A 15,210-nucleotide genomic window follows, 5' to 3' on the forward strand; every position below is an offset into this window, starting at 1 on the left:
TCTTCTCTGATAACCCTGTGCAAGTTTTACTTATTAAAATAGCAGTTTATCGCTGAGATGTTCTCCTCCTAATCTTTAGTGCATTTTATTCATGTTTCACTGATCTGAGGGTCATTTTCAGGTTTATTTACCTTCTTGCTTTCTCTGTCCTATTTGTGAACTTCTAGAAGACAGTTTCCATATAAAATGTGCCCATTTTTCTTGTTTAAAATACTGCTTAAAATTAGTGTTGTGATGTGATATTCTAACATTTGTACTATACACTCGTTAAGGTCAGAAGAAAAGACCTCATTCAAAATCCCAGCACCCATCACATTTGTAAGGCTGCAAAGGGACTCAATAAATAATTGCTGTGTGAAGGATTCGAAGTTGTCCCTATATGTTACATGTTATCTTATGCAACTGTTTCAGGCTTTAAGGAAAGAAGAATATGTTCAGACAAACCATATCAACTACATGAATGTCCCATTGGTTCTCCAGTTCACACAGAGGTAGCTGTGTGGCATGGCTAATAGATCACAAATCTCCCAAGAAAAGTCTGGAATAGGTGAAGTTTATATGGAGCACAGGGGTAGATTCTAAAGAGTAATGATGCTTGTACTATTTCTACTTCATGTTTTGGAGACAAGTATGATATAAACAAGCTTGTTAACATTCTCCACTAGAAATATCACATTTAATTTGAAGCTTGTTCACCATTGTTATCTAAGGCAGTTGGAAGAGAGTTATTTAAAGGCAACTCTTTTTTTGCTATATTATGGGAACTACTTGACTGGGTTGGTGTTACCAACTGTCACATAGTTAAATCCACAGATGAATGTGAAAGTTATACCAATGAGTTATTACTGATGACTTTTTCAAATGATCGTTCTAAAAGCCAATATGGTGAGGAAGTGCAGGAAAGTTGTAAAAAAAAGTAAAAATAAACTGACAAATATTTGATAATATAGAAGAATCTCTGAAGCAAATAAAGCCATGTGAACTCTAATTTTGTGATTGAGTCAGAGCTGTGAGGATGTATTGACTTTTTGCATATGGCACCTTGCCTATTCTGATTTGTATGCAATTGATTCTAGGGGTGGGTGTGAGAGGCAAGATTAAGAGATGTGTGACAGTTTCTGGTCATCTCTGTTGATAGGAAGAAAAAAATATATCATCCCATTTTGTGCATAGCCATGGGCTGATTTTAAGCAAATAAGGAGAAGACTTTTAGCAAATTCATACTGAGCAAAGTCTTTATATAAAAATAAACTGTGTTTGGTATAAAAGGAAAAGGAATTTTTGGAATCACAGATGCAAGACTAGGAAACAGCGAACAAAAGCCTCCTAAGACCTCCAAGAGGAATTATTTTACTTAAGTTAATTTGAAATTAGCCAAATTTGCTTTAGATTTCTGGGCAGTGGGGAGTTGAGCTAATCTCTAGAATCTCTTTGCTCTTGTTTATACTGCTATCTTAAGAAGAGATGGCTTTTTACTGTTCAGTCTGAATTTTGAAAGAGGTGCTCTGGAAAAGTCATACCAACATTAGATGACAGAAAAGAGGAAACAGAGACTTTGTAAGGTAGGAATGGGGTCACAGCCAGTGCAGAAATGTGAGCACCCTAACATGTTACCAGAGAGCACCACATCTTTGTGGGGTGAAGGGGTGAAGGCACCCAGTTTTGTGCACAGAGCCACAGTGGGGTGAAGTCAGAGAAAGAAGTGACTCTCTTCTGTTGCTTTACCAGTGGTACGATTTGTACTACCTAAATTCAGTATGGAGCTATTTTATAAACTTCTCTTTCCTTACTCTCTTCCTGCTTCTTTCTTGCCAGTTTTTATAAGATAGGTGACCACAAAAGGGGAGCACTATTTTTGTTCTTCTGTTGCTTAATAATGAGGAACCTCTAATTTAGTTCTTCCTGTAGCTCATGCCCATTTTCTTCCTCAGGATGGGGAAGCTGAGCCATATTCTAGAGGAGGTGATTCAGGTCCCTTGGGAAGGCCAGCTGGGAACAGGTGAGAGTCTAGTGCAGTCCCTGGCGCATGTGCACCCTGCAGGCAGAAGGCGCTGATGAATGCTTGCAGCTGTGCTCGTGGTGGCCGCATCCTTGCCAAGGGTCCAGCTCCAGGCTCACAGTTCCCTTTATTTCACATAATCACCAAAAGGACAGTGATCCTAGGGCTCCTAGATTAATCCTTATTTTGATAGGGGAGTCAAAACTAATCTCTGTCAAAAGTGTGCTGAGGTGACCTCTGCTTTGTGGACTAATTTGCTGACCAGCTGCTGGAAGACTCACTGAACAGTGTGCTGGGCCCCAAGTTTGAATTATACAGCAGGTGCTATGGACTGAATCTTGTAGCCCCACATTTATATGTTGAAGTCCTTCCCTCCAGTACCTTGTAGTGATGGGGCATTGTGTGGTGTTAGTGGAATGTGGTTATTAGGGTGGACTTTAGTCCAGCATAACTGGTGTCCTCGTGAGAAGAGGAAGAGATCCCAGGAATGTCTGCACAGGCCGTGGATGGCAACCAGTCACAAGCCAAAGAGCAAGGCCTCAGGAGAAGCCAAAGCTGCTGACACCTTGTCCAGGGGCTTCCAGCCTCCAGTGAAGCGGTGCAGTTCTGTTGGAACCATGCAGACTGTGGCCCGTACAGAACAGGACCGGTTTGGGGCAGACTCAAGACTGGCTTCCTCACAAAGTTCCCTGATGGGACTGAGCTGGGGGAGCGGCAGGGCTGGGCATTCCTGTGGGCCACCTTGTGGATCAGGGGTTAGGATCCAGGTAATTTCTGGGGACCCAGAGGCTTAGTTATGCCACTGTCATGACAGTGGCAGCTTACCACTGACCTGGTAAGTGGTAGCTAAGAGGCACATTCAGATAACTGCTTGTTGTTTCCACATGCACAGAGAAATCCTGGAAGTGGGTTTACAGTATTGTTTTTTTCTTTTTTCTTCCAGGTTGTATTTTACCAGAAGCTATGTTATGTTAAAATGTAAGATCACACAATAAGGATTAAAAAGGTAATAAACCTCTGTTACCAACAGTCAATGCAATTCAGTGTCATTCACCAACCTGAGTTGAGCTGCTAGAAGATAATAATAATTGAGTTAGGTTATCACCTCTTCCACTTTGCTGCTGTGCTTTAAAGTACACTGCAGTGTGATAAAATAGGGACAGTTTTGTGAATCCTAAGGATCACACCATAACTTTGCTTAAAAAGCAACAGAGTTCCAAGCTACACTCATAAGCTTTTGACTCAGTGGACCAAATTTAGGACTTTCTGTTATTTCCTGTTTTGATTTTTATTAGTAAATGTTTGCAGTACAAAGTAGTTGCATTCATCTTGGTGGTTGGCACATGTACACAACACATCTTATTTCTTCTTACTGCTTTCTCTAATTTCTATTTGTAATAAAGATTTTTGGAAATTTTAGTGCTAGGAGTCCGAAGACCACTACATAAGAAGACATTGACTTTGAAAAATGAATGCTGTGGGAGTAATAAAGATTGGTGTCTAGGAAAATGGGAGATTTGAGAGGTAGACTGTGGGGAACCGATGTCTCTAGTTTTCATGGAAATCTATAATGAGCTAGTAAAAATATCAACCTTCTCACCTTGTGTAAAACTGAGCTCCTCCATAAGTTTCTGCTCTCTTCCTTATTTCTGCAACTGTCAATTTCTCTCCAAAACTCCAACTCTGAATTGAGGATAAAAGGGAATTTGTTATGTGCACATGTGTGCGTGCGTGCGTGCGTGTGTGTGTGTGTGTGTGTGTGTGTGTGCAAACCTCATACTGATATTCAGAGAGGAAAGCTGAATTCAGTTTAAAAGTCTGGACTTCATCTGTGAAAATCATCAGCCCTCCCCAGCCGTATCCTTTATATATATAATCAGTTTGTTTTAAGGAAGAAATACTTCCCTCCTACTCTGATTCCTGATCTCATTCCATCCCGCTAGGTCCCCTTGTGGTTCAAAATTACTGGGTATTAACCTGCCCTCCAAGAGCTATAAAGCTCTGTTTTTTTCACAAATACGATATTACTTTATTAAAATTTACTTACTGGGCTGAATAAGCAAAGAAGCACATTACTTCTCCACATTCATGCCTCTTTCTAGTTAGAATAAATCCCGTACTGTTTAGTTTTGGAAGGACTGTTTCCCTTTAAATCTCACAGGAACTTTTGAGTTTTGGAAATTTGGTGGAGAATGAAGCTCATGAAAGTCCAACTCACATTCACACAAATGCACAAAGCGCTAGCAACAACAGATGCTTCTCCTTGTGGTGACAGATTTATCTTAAATCTGGATACGATGGACTTCTTCTATTTCTTTAAATAAGCAGATCTTTGGCCACATTTTAGGGATTATTTTTTCCTCTCATGAGTTAACAGAATAATTTCAGCTTATATTTTTATTATGTGAAATGGTGCACATTGGTTTCCTCACCATTTTTCTCTTCATACAATATTTCTACACAATATTCTCAAGTGTCTAGCACAAGGAAACTATAGACACATTTATTTGATTATTCTTTGATTAATTATTCAAAAATATCTTCTTTTAATATTTAGATCACCAGACATTTAGAGAGATTTGGGCTTCAAGAGATTTGGAGATTGCTAGGGAACCTGTTACTGTTAGGTTAATTAGTTTACTGATCACAGAGTAGATGCCAGGGGATTTTCACTTTATTTCTGCTTATATACCTAGCCTGATAAGATATTAGACAATTTTTTCATGTATGCAAGGGCATAAGAGTGGGAAAAATGTTTTACTGTTATGTAGAAAATACTGCTCTTTGATGTATTCACACATTTTACTTATTCTCATTAAGCTAGCTTGGGGTACAATTTTCCAGAGAAACATTGGAAATAACAGACATTATCCTTTTTATACTATGTGCTATACTATGTGTTGTGGTGATTTGTTTCCAATTAAATCACACACTTTCAAAGGGCAGTATTTTATATAAGGGTCTTGGCAAATATTGGCTTATTGGATAATTGTATTTCCCCCCCAAGAATTGCTAATCTTTCCTTCTTACTAGGAAAGTCAGGTACGGGTTTTTTTTTCCTTGCTAAAATTTTACTTAAAGGTTTAACTTTAACATGTTTTTATATACTTTTTTCTTAATGATGTACCTTTTTTCACATACTTTCTCAGCTCTTAACTTTAGCAGTGATACTTTAAAATCACTTGTTTGTTTAAACTTGTTTGCTTGATATTCTAATATGTGCTTTTCTGGCTGTGGGAAGTTAACTGTTAAAGAAATGGCTTATTGGGATGAGGTTTGTACATGAAATAAAATCACTTGTTCAGTCATCTGACAGTTACTTAGCACATACTGTATGAAGATGTTGTAGCTGCCTTGGAAATGGATGCTGTGGTCATTAATCATTTACCTTAAGGAGGTTAAAGAGGGTGACCAGGACTGCGTGCCAGCTGGATCCTTAATGCGTCTGCCATATATAGCAGATTTACAAATTGCTTCCTTAGCAAATGATTGTCTGATATGCCTTCAAGTGATCAAGAGCTTCCCAAAAATTCTGAGTAAAAACTGCGCTGTTTTTCATTTACATTGTTTTCCCTATAAATTTTAAAGGAGAAAATGTTACCTGAAATTATTGATTTAAATACATTTTATTTATAAATAAAAGATAGTGAGGACAATGCGTTCACATTGGATAAAATTTACAGTTCCTAAAGTTATGAGCAATCTAATGGCAATATTATACTGTATTTTGCAATGTACCATTTCTAGAAAAATCTCAAATTTGTCATTACGAACATATTTTTTTGTTCCATCATTTTCATGTAAAGAGCATGAAGGGATGGAACCCGTGCATCTAGTTTTCTTAAGTTAATTTCTTAAGTTTCATTCTCAGAAAGAACCAAGAGAAAATGACAATGCCAGGGCTTGGATTAGCTGCTATCCCCACAATTGGAAGTTAGGGAAATTTCTCCATATTTATATAGGAGGAAGGGTGTGAAAGCAGAATCATGAAGACTGTTTGTCCTGGAGCTTGCTCACAAATTTCTGTGTGAGGTCATTTGAATTCCGTGCACTGCTGAGGTTGCAGTTGGCCTATAGGTCACACGGCTGGAGAACATTGATCCTACTCTGCATTGCTGTACTTGCCAGACCAGGGTTAAGCCCCTGCCCCCTAAGACTGGCAGCCCAGTTTTAAACTGGATGATGGTCCATTTCCACAGCATCTATTTTGCAAATGGAGGAGGCAAGTCCAAATTAATACTTAGTATAACAGCAAGATCTAAATTCCTCACAACCCAATGAACCGCACGATGGCCTGTTTCCAGCGAACACTCTTCCAGTCGCTCTTTTCCGTCTTTCATATCCACTCTTCATGCTTTTTCTCTGTCTTGCCAAGGTCTTGGGGGCCTTGCACCTGTGCTTCTCTCTCTGGAATGCTCTCTTCAGATCTCTCCATGGCCCCTCTTCTCATATTTTCCTTCCGGAATGACCATCCCTGAATACTGATGAAACAACTCTTCTCCTAGATGCCCTCTTCCCCAATTCTGGTACCGGCTCGTTTGACTTCAAATTTGATCCTTGTTGTGGGTTACAGGGCCACCTGGCTTCCTGCTGCATTCAGGCAGTGGGTGCACTCTTGAAGAGACCAAAAAATTATCTTTCTCTTCCCTGCATGCAGCAGTGTCTCCAGGAGTCCCTGTGTTTTCTCTGTTTCAGCTTCATTCTTTAGGTGCACAGCGGTTCCATTTTCTCCTGATGACCCCAGTCCTTAGGAGCTGTTATTACGGCCACCTTTCTTCGTCCCTACAACCTAGTATTCATAAGGACGTTCTGCTCTTGTTAATCTCTGGGAAATCTCACTGGCATGTTTGACTCTTTAGCTCTTCCAACAAGGTAGTATTTTTGTTTGAAGTTCTTAGAGGTCTTCCTTCATTGTGCACTGTCATATATTTAATCTTCTTGCCTCATTTCATTTTCTTTAGAATCCTTGTCACTAGCTGCAGTTATGTTTGTTACTGGCTCTACTGTTTATACTGCATTATACTGTTGCTATTTTACCTTGTAGAATGTAAAATCCAATAAAACAGATTCTGTATCTTATTTATCACTGTATCCCCAGTGTTTGGACAGGGACAGCACATGGCATTTGCTCAGTAAATATTTTCAGGGTGAATAGGGGTGGCTGCATTTTCTGCACATTTCCAGTACAGTACCAGTAATAAAGGGCCATTACTTTTGTTTTCCTAATTTAAATGGAAACTGAGGTGTTTTAATTTGTTTTAAAAGAGGGTGAGAAAAAGCATATAAGGAGTTTGATAGTGAAAATTGCAAGTTTTAAGCTGGACCAAGACTTTTACAAATCCAAATGGATTATTCCTGTAAGGCTATAGTGCCCCCATTCTTAACAAAATGGTCTTTTACATGTTATTACATATGTACTTTTAGACAATAATCCTTGCTGAATTGGCAGGGTTGTTATTTCCTTCAGTGTGGCTGGCATTAACACACTGGGAAAGTCTTGTTTTGCAGATAAAACCGTCCTAAATGAGTATCAGATAAATGTTTATTTCGCTGGTGGTATCATTTTTAATGATTTGACTATTGAAGATGTTTTATACAATGTTAATTTTAGATATTTGCTATGGTTTTTTTGGAATAATTGAGACCCAGCTATATTCAAATTAAAATATACTAATAGTAAGTAGCTGTAGAAAAACAAATCCTGGTACATTATTTCTTTATGAATCCAGCTACTCCTCTAGCTACTCCATAATATATATATATATATATATTATGTGTATATATATGTGTGTGTGTGTGTATATATCTAGATATATATACACACATATATACACACACACATATATGTGCATATATATCTATATACATATATACACATATATATGCACACACTCATATATGTGTATATATATGTGTGTATATATATACACATATATATATATGTGTGTATATATATCTAGATATATACACACACATATATGTGCATATATATCTATATACATATATACACATATATATGCACACACTCATATATGTGTATATATATACACACATATATATACACATATATATGCACACACACATATATATGTGTATATATATACACACACATATATACACATATATATGTACACACACATATATGTGTATATATATACACACATATATACACACACATATATATGTAATTATATATATATATATTCATTAGTAAATATTCTTGCCTATTCTCCAATTTGAAAAATAGTCTTAGATACTTACAATATTGTGTATTTTATGTGGAATAAGGAGCATAAGTAGTTGTAACAATTAGAACAGAAGTAAACAATGAATGGTAAGAGAAAGCAGATATAAATTAAGTATACAAAAAGTATTCCATGAGATTCTCATAAGTTCTGGAGGTAGGCCAACAGTTGGTTCTGAGTTTTCTAGCAAACCAAACAGGAAGAATCTTATGATTTACAAGTTCATAATTTCGATGGGGCTATTCTATGAAAATTACTCAGGAGAAGCCAAGCCTGTTCCAGTCTAAAATCTGAAAGGGTGTTCCAGTGGATTTTCAAGAAGGCAGCGAGAGGCATTGGCTGGTCAGGAAAGCACAGGGAATTGTGAGCTATGATTCTGCACACAGCTGGATGTAAGAACGTGAAAGACAGGGCACATCCTGATGCCAGCTTACATAGGCCAAGAGCATGCCTCAGAGGGACAGCCTGAGAAGACTGCTCCAGCCCATGGAGGGAAGAGTCTGATCGGATAAGATAGGCGCTTGGGTCTGGCATAGGTAAGTAGCTCTCCCAGAGACTTGCAGTGCGCATCAAAGATAATCAAAGTTTCTGACGCCATAGTCAGGGTCCTTCCAGCAAACATTAAAAAGGGAAACTGACTTTTATTTCCCTTGCTTAATAAATCAGTGATAATTGAGGAAAGCCAGAATGAGGATGTAGCCAGGCTTTAATTTAGCTAATTGGCAGGAAATGAAGAGCTCAGCTGTCCATGAGTGTAAGTGGTTAGTGTGGTAGTAGAGGGGGAAACATTGTACTGAATCAAGTGGACTTGGTATAAATTCTACCCATGCCACCTACCAGTCACGTGACTTGGACAAGTTATTCATCATTTTGGAGCTTCTCGTTTTGTATCTATAAAATGAATATAATGATCCACATCTGGAAGAATTTGTTTTATCAAGGGTGCACAAACATTTGTGCAGAACTAGTTAGATAGCAGGTGCTTGGTAATATTAGCCTTTAATATAATTGTGATTATTATCACACCAAGTAAATAATTAAACAAGTGAATAGTTCATATATAGAATTTAAAGATCATGACAAGTGAAAGATAAAATGGAAATAAAATGTCACAAGTCATAAAAACAAATTCAAACTTCAGGCCAGAAAGCCAGGGGCCAAGAAGCCTGAAGAGCCGGGTGGGCAAGATAACACATTTTAATTACCAGGAGTGAGAAAGACTTGGTTTGGGGCATCATTATGCTGAATCCAGGACTTTTAATTTGCTTCCTCCTAGTAGTATCGCAGTACTAGTAGGTAGTAGAACAATGCTCTTTAAAGTGGAAATGAGAGTAGGTTTTGTCCCTGTGGGAGAAAGAATGCTAGAACAAATCTCACCAAAGGAAACTGCATATTTCCTAAATGCTGGTTTGAGTACACATAATATTTGAACTTGACCATGAAGTTGGCAGAAGAATTGTTCAACTCTTCATAAAATATCAGGTGCAGAAAACAGCAGCAGAGAAGAAACAGTAGAAATCAAACACTGTGTTCTATTCTGCATTATTTGAAAATGAAAACATTAGCTTGATTTTGTAGTAGTTAACATGGACCACTTTTGATTGCACTTTAAATAGAAAAATTTCTTCACATATATAATTTCTCAAATAAACTTGTTAAAGTTGTTTCTTGTAAGCATTGGTCTTTGTTTCTATTTTTGAGATGAGAAAACAGAGCTTCATACAGAAATAACAACAAAAAATTAATAAACGTTTTAAAAACAAGTGCCAAAATTCTTAGTTATGTGAACCAGAGCTCTATGAGTAATCCCTCAGTTCTCCTGTTTTTTTACTTCTTTCTTCAAATCTAACCCCTCCACTTCCAAATTATGCTCTATATTTCACTCATTTCGGGTACATTCCTTTCTTCTCATATTTCAAATGCTAAAATAAAATCCCATAAATTTCTTTTTCTTTATAGATTCTACCTTCCCAGGGCACTCCAGATCAATTAATTGTACTTTATATTTCACTTTGGTAATTTAATCAAGTCTTTTCTTTCTTTTCTTTTCCTTTCTCTTTTCACAGTGCCAGGACTATGTTAAATTCTGAGTAATATTGAATCCTACCTTCTGTGAACTTACAGTTACTTGGAAAAACCTACGAAACAAGCAGAAAGAAATAGATAATTATATATTATGGCATATATTGTATGACGTAAACAGAAGAGGGCTAAGCAAAGGCTAAAAGGGAACACCGACCTAGCTTCAGGAAGACGGAAACCTCTTAAAGAAGTCAGAGTGAAGGTGAGAGCTGCCTTCTTCCTGCAGTTGCTTGCTTGGATATTCCTCTGATGCATCTAAGTTCCTATGTACTTATCTATTTTTATCGCCTCTACAGGATCTGACCTCAGCTTGCCAATTGGGCTAATTTGACAAGTGTTGCAAGCACTGAAAAGGATGTGCTCAGTTTTGAAAAAATCTAAAGTGATACATCGATTTCTGTTCTGCAGAGACGCTCATGCTCTGAGTTCCTTTTCATCTTCAGTTGGACACTTTGGACTGAGGCCTTAAATGAGGCACTGAATTCGAGGTGAAGAAAGGGGCAGCCTTGCTGTTGTGTCGGTCTTCATGACAGGAGGAAACTCGGGAGCTAAGAACTCCAGTTCGGCTTATTTTCTGTTTTTTGTTTTTGAGACAGGATCTTACTATATGATTGAGACTGACCTGGAACTCACTATGCAGCCCAGGCTGGTCTCGAACTCACAGCAGTCCTCCTGCCTCAGCCTCCTGAGTGCTGGGATTACAGGCGTGCACCACCACACCCTGCCAAGTTCTGCTTATTTTCATCTCAGCTCTTCAGGGAAGCACCGAGAGGACCTTGGTTCCCTGGGTGATCTCTGTCTTTATGAAGGACTAGAAGAATTGTTTTATGATTAATTCAGGGAAGGTCAATTAAAACGCTAAGACAAAGAAACTTGTAACTAGAACATATCTTCTACCTGCATGTTTTAGAATGAGAATATCTATACTCAATTTGTGCATGGGGTTTTAGTGGTATTTCCACTGTGATAGATACACAAACTATGTGCTGTTTAGCAGTCCTCACCAAAACTGATTTTCTAGTGAGATGCCTCTACATGTCCAGCTTTCTTTGGCAGAAGAACGAGACTGCTGTCGAGTTGGAATTGGTAAATTCTAAAGCACAGCATTAGGAAACGGTGAGTGAGGACATTGTGAAGTAAGGGGTCTGCAGCACTAAGGTTTCCTTGATTTCCTCGTGTTCCTCGGGTCTGGCCGGGGAGGTAGGGGTTCCATCCTCCTCATTTCTCCTTTTGTTTTACTGAAACTTGACTCACATGTAAATATCTAGTGTTCCTCTTTGGGGATGGTGAAAAGTCCAAACAAATAATGTGGGAGAATGAATCTGAATCTAGACCCTTTCAGCAGCAGGCTGTTACACAAGACTCACAGGCTGAGGGGTCCAGGTGGAGAAAAGCCGGGCCCTGACCGCCAGCTGGAGGAAGTCCAACTCTCATCCTCCCTCCAAGCTGAGCAGGCCTCAAGACATTTTTAGACAAGCAAAACTCATTATCTTTAAGTAATTCAGCATTAGAATGCAGCTGTGTGACAGAATTGAAGTAAAGGAACTTTGTGTATATATATATATATAAAATGGAGTAATCTTACTAAAATAGAGAAAGTTTCACAATGGCAGCATTTCTGCTACAGCCAGAGAAAGAAATTAGCATATTAAAAAGTTCTTAATGGTTTGTTTGGACTGAATAGAAAATTGACATTATTTTCTTCTATTTCTCTTCTCCCAAAACTTCAGTGGTTGCTCTATTGTTGCAACACCTTGTGATCTCTCTTACGACATTTTTTCCCCCAATTAATTATATTGCTTGCTTAGGTGTGAGTTCTACAATTTAAATAGCAGCCCATGTTCAAAGGTGTTTTTCATACCATGTCACTTTATCAGAGGAGCAATCAGCCATTGTTTGACAGCCAGTGACTTGTGGCTGAGTCAGTGATACCTTTAAGAAGACTCAATATCAGTGTAGTGAGCAAAATGTGCATTACCAAAGAGTACAGAATTATAATTTCTCATGGGTGTGATGGATTAGGGATCAGCGGACACAGTTTAAAATGTTTTATATCGCAGGAGATTAACAAATTAAGACAAAGGTTCATTCCATTCCTCTTGGCATGAAATAGCTATTTTTCACTTTTGACCGGTTCTACTCTGAGACAAATTAAGAAGAGAATTAAGCCATGTTTCTATGGCTGAAAGTCGTCTTTCCAGGAAGGAGAAGTTACTAATAAACGTGAGGAATATCTTTTATAAACATCATCAAAAATTCCTTTGAGGGCTGGGGATTTAGCTTAGTGGTTCCACCACCTGCCTCACAAGCATAAAGTCCTGTGTTCGATCCCTGGTACGAAAAAAAAAAGAACAAAAGAACAAAAATTCCTTTGAGACTCACAGATGAATGAAATATAGACTGTTCTGTATGGTCTTAATTCTCAGAAGTTCTTTATGGTTCTGTGACATTACAGTCAAGCACATCCTGTGAGAAGTCAGCAAATGGCAAAAAAAAAAAAAACAAACAAAACAAAACCCAGAATGGGAAGAGGTTAGAAGAACAGCATCCTGCTAGCTGACCTAAGGACATTTTTAGACAAACAATTCTAATCACCAGTGGCTGGTGGCAGATTATTTACACATCCCGAGTGTTGGTTATTATATGGATGCCTCAAATTACTTCAGCTATGGAAAGGTGAAATTGTCAAGGTGTGAGCTTGAAACCTCATTTGAGAGAATCCCATATTCCACTGAGACTAATAACTGGAAATGCAGGCATGATGAGGGAAGGGGAAAAAGTGAGAACACACTGAAATAGCATTAGCATCAGCATATCTGCCATCTTACGGAAGAACACTTTGAAATTGGTCGCTCATATTCAACCCCACTCAGGATTACCTACGCCTCTGTTATGAGATTTCATACCATCAGTGGATATATATCATTATCACTTATAAATTTCTCACGTCTCCATTAGAAGTATCTTCACTCACGGTGAGAGGAAAAGATGATTTTAGAGACATAGTGAAAAGTATGCCAAAATTTTACCTTTTTAAACAATGCAAATAAAGAAGAAACCCAATGAAGTGAACCTATCCTCTGTGATTTGCCCCGGAGTGCTTTTCCCTCACTGTGGTGCACAGCACTGTCAGTGGCCTGCTATATGGGAAGGCAACACTGGTTTATCTGTCAGCTATGGGGATATAGAGGTTTATGTTCAGATCTCAACTTTTCCACAGGTTTGACACCCATGAAAACTAACCATTGTGCTATTATTGTTCAGGCCATTCCAACCACTCTAAATGTGGTCTCATAAAGATATCACTCATCAACTTGCTGTTGTGACTTCTGCTACTGCCACAGCCCATGCAGAACTCTCTATCACTTTTTCTTGAATTTCTGAGATAACTTCCTTTGGATTCCTTGTCTTCTGCCTTATCCTCACATATTTCTTTCCACACCTTGGTGAAGCACTATCATCATACTTCAGAACTGCAAATAGAATCATGCCGTGATGTGGAATTCTTCAGTGGCCTTCTTTAACTTCCAGCATAAAATTTGTAGTCATAAAATTGAATGCAAAACTCTTTCCCCTTTCTCTGCAGCCGCATAAGTGTACCCTATAGGTCAGAGAAGTTGTTTCCACAATTACAGCACTGAGAATTTTCCACTTGCTGGCCTCTTCCCCTTCACTCCCCTCTGACACACAAAAATAATGCTCTGACTCCTACTGGCTCTAACCCTTCAACTGAAATAGCCATTCCTCTGGGAAACCTCCCTTTACCATAAGGCATCTGGCTTATCTTTCTTTTCCATCAGCAACACAAGCCCTCACTACTTCTCAAGTGACTAGATTTTATTTAAATGGTAGGTTTGGGGATCAATTTTTCTCACTGGAGTGTGAGTTCCTTGAGACAATAATTATGTCTTATTTACTTTTAGATCCCTAGCAGGTTTGGGCAACACAATAAGCAAGCTATAAAAGTTTATTGAAAGGGGCAATGTGTAAAGTTTGGGTGCAAGTAATTCAACAGTCATTCGTAGGATTTATACTAAGGAAATGAGTCTCAAGTTGTGGCATTCCATGTTCTGGCCAACTTACAAATCGGATGTGTGTATAAGCGCTGCGCTGTGTCAGCAGGGGAATGGGGGTGCAACAAGAGTGTGGGAGGGAAGAACACAGGTACTAGGAGTGATGCAGTTTTTATATCAGGAATGTGACTAATATAACTAATATTTTAGTCAGTGATTCAAACACACAGGGATTTATTTTCTCTTGTAATGACGAGGTAGGTGGTTGCTGTCTAGTAGCTTAAAAATCTAGGGCAAACATCTTTATGATTATCTTGGCTATTTTCTTTTCCTTCCTCTTTTTTTTTTTTTTTCATTTTTTCCTCTCTCTCTCTCTCCCCTACCCCTTCTCCCTCCCCTTGGTACCGAGGGTTGGACTCAAGCTGGGTGGGCAGCACACTACCATTGGGCTACACCTCTAGCTATTGGCCTTTGTCTTAGGTTCAAAAGGGCTGCCAGAATTCTAGTTTTTAGGACCACATTCGGGCAGGAGTCAGAATAAAAAATGGAAAGACAGAAAAGAGTGTCAAGAGAAACTGTAGGTGGAGCTCTACTACGTCATTTTAGGGCATTATGTAAAACAATGGACAAAATATAGTAGACATATGCTATGAGTGAGCCGTTTTGCTTTGTGGCACTTATTAAGTGAATGACCTTATTATCTTATTAACCTTTTGGAAATCAGTAAATGCAAGTAAATAAACTGTGATCTAAATGAAAACTTAATGGCTTATCGCTTCATTAATTTCTGAAGAGTTTCATTCTTAATACTCCATATCATTAACAGAATCCTCCAATTGTCAGTATTATATGCCCAAACTTATTGGTTAAG

The sequence above is a fragment of the Fukomys damarensis genome, unplaced genomic scaffold (genome assembly GCF_012274545.1).
Source record: "Fukomys damarensis isolate Sample0158 unplaced genomic scaffold, DMR_v1.0_HiC HiC_scaffold_3, whole genome shotgun sequence".
In the NCBI taxonomy this organism is placed as follows: Eukaryota; Metazoa; Chordata; class Mammalia; order Rodentia; family Bathyergidae; genus Fukomys; species Fukomys damarensis.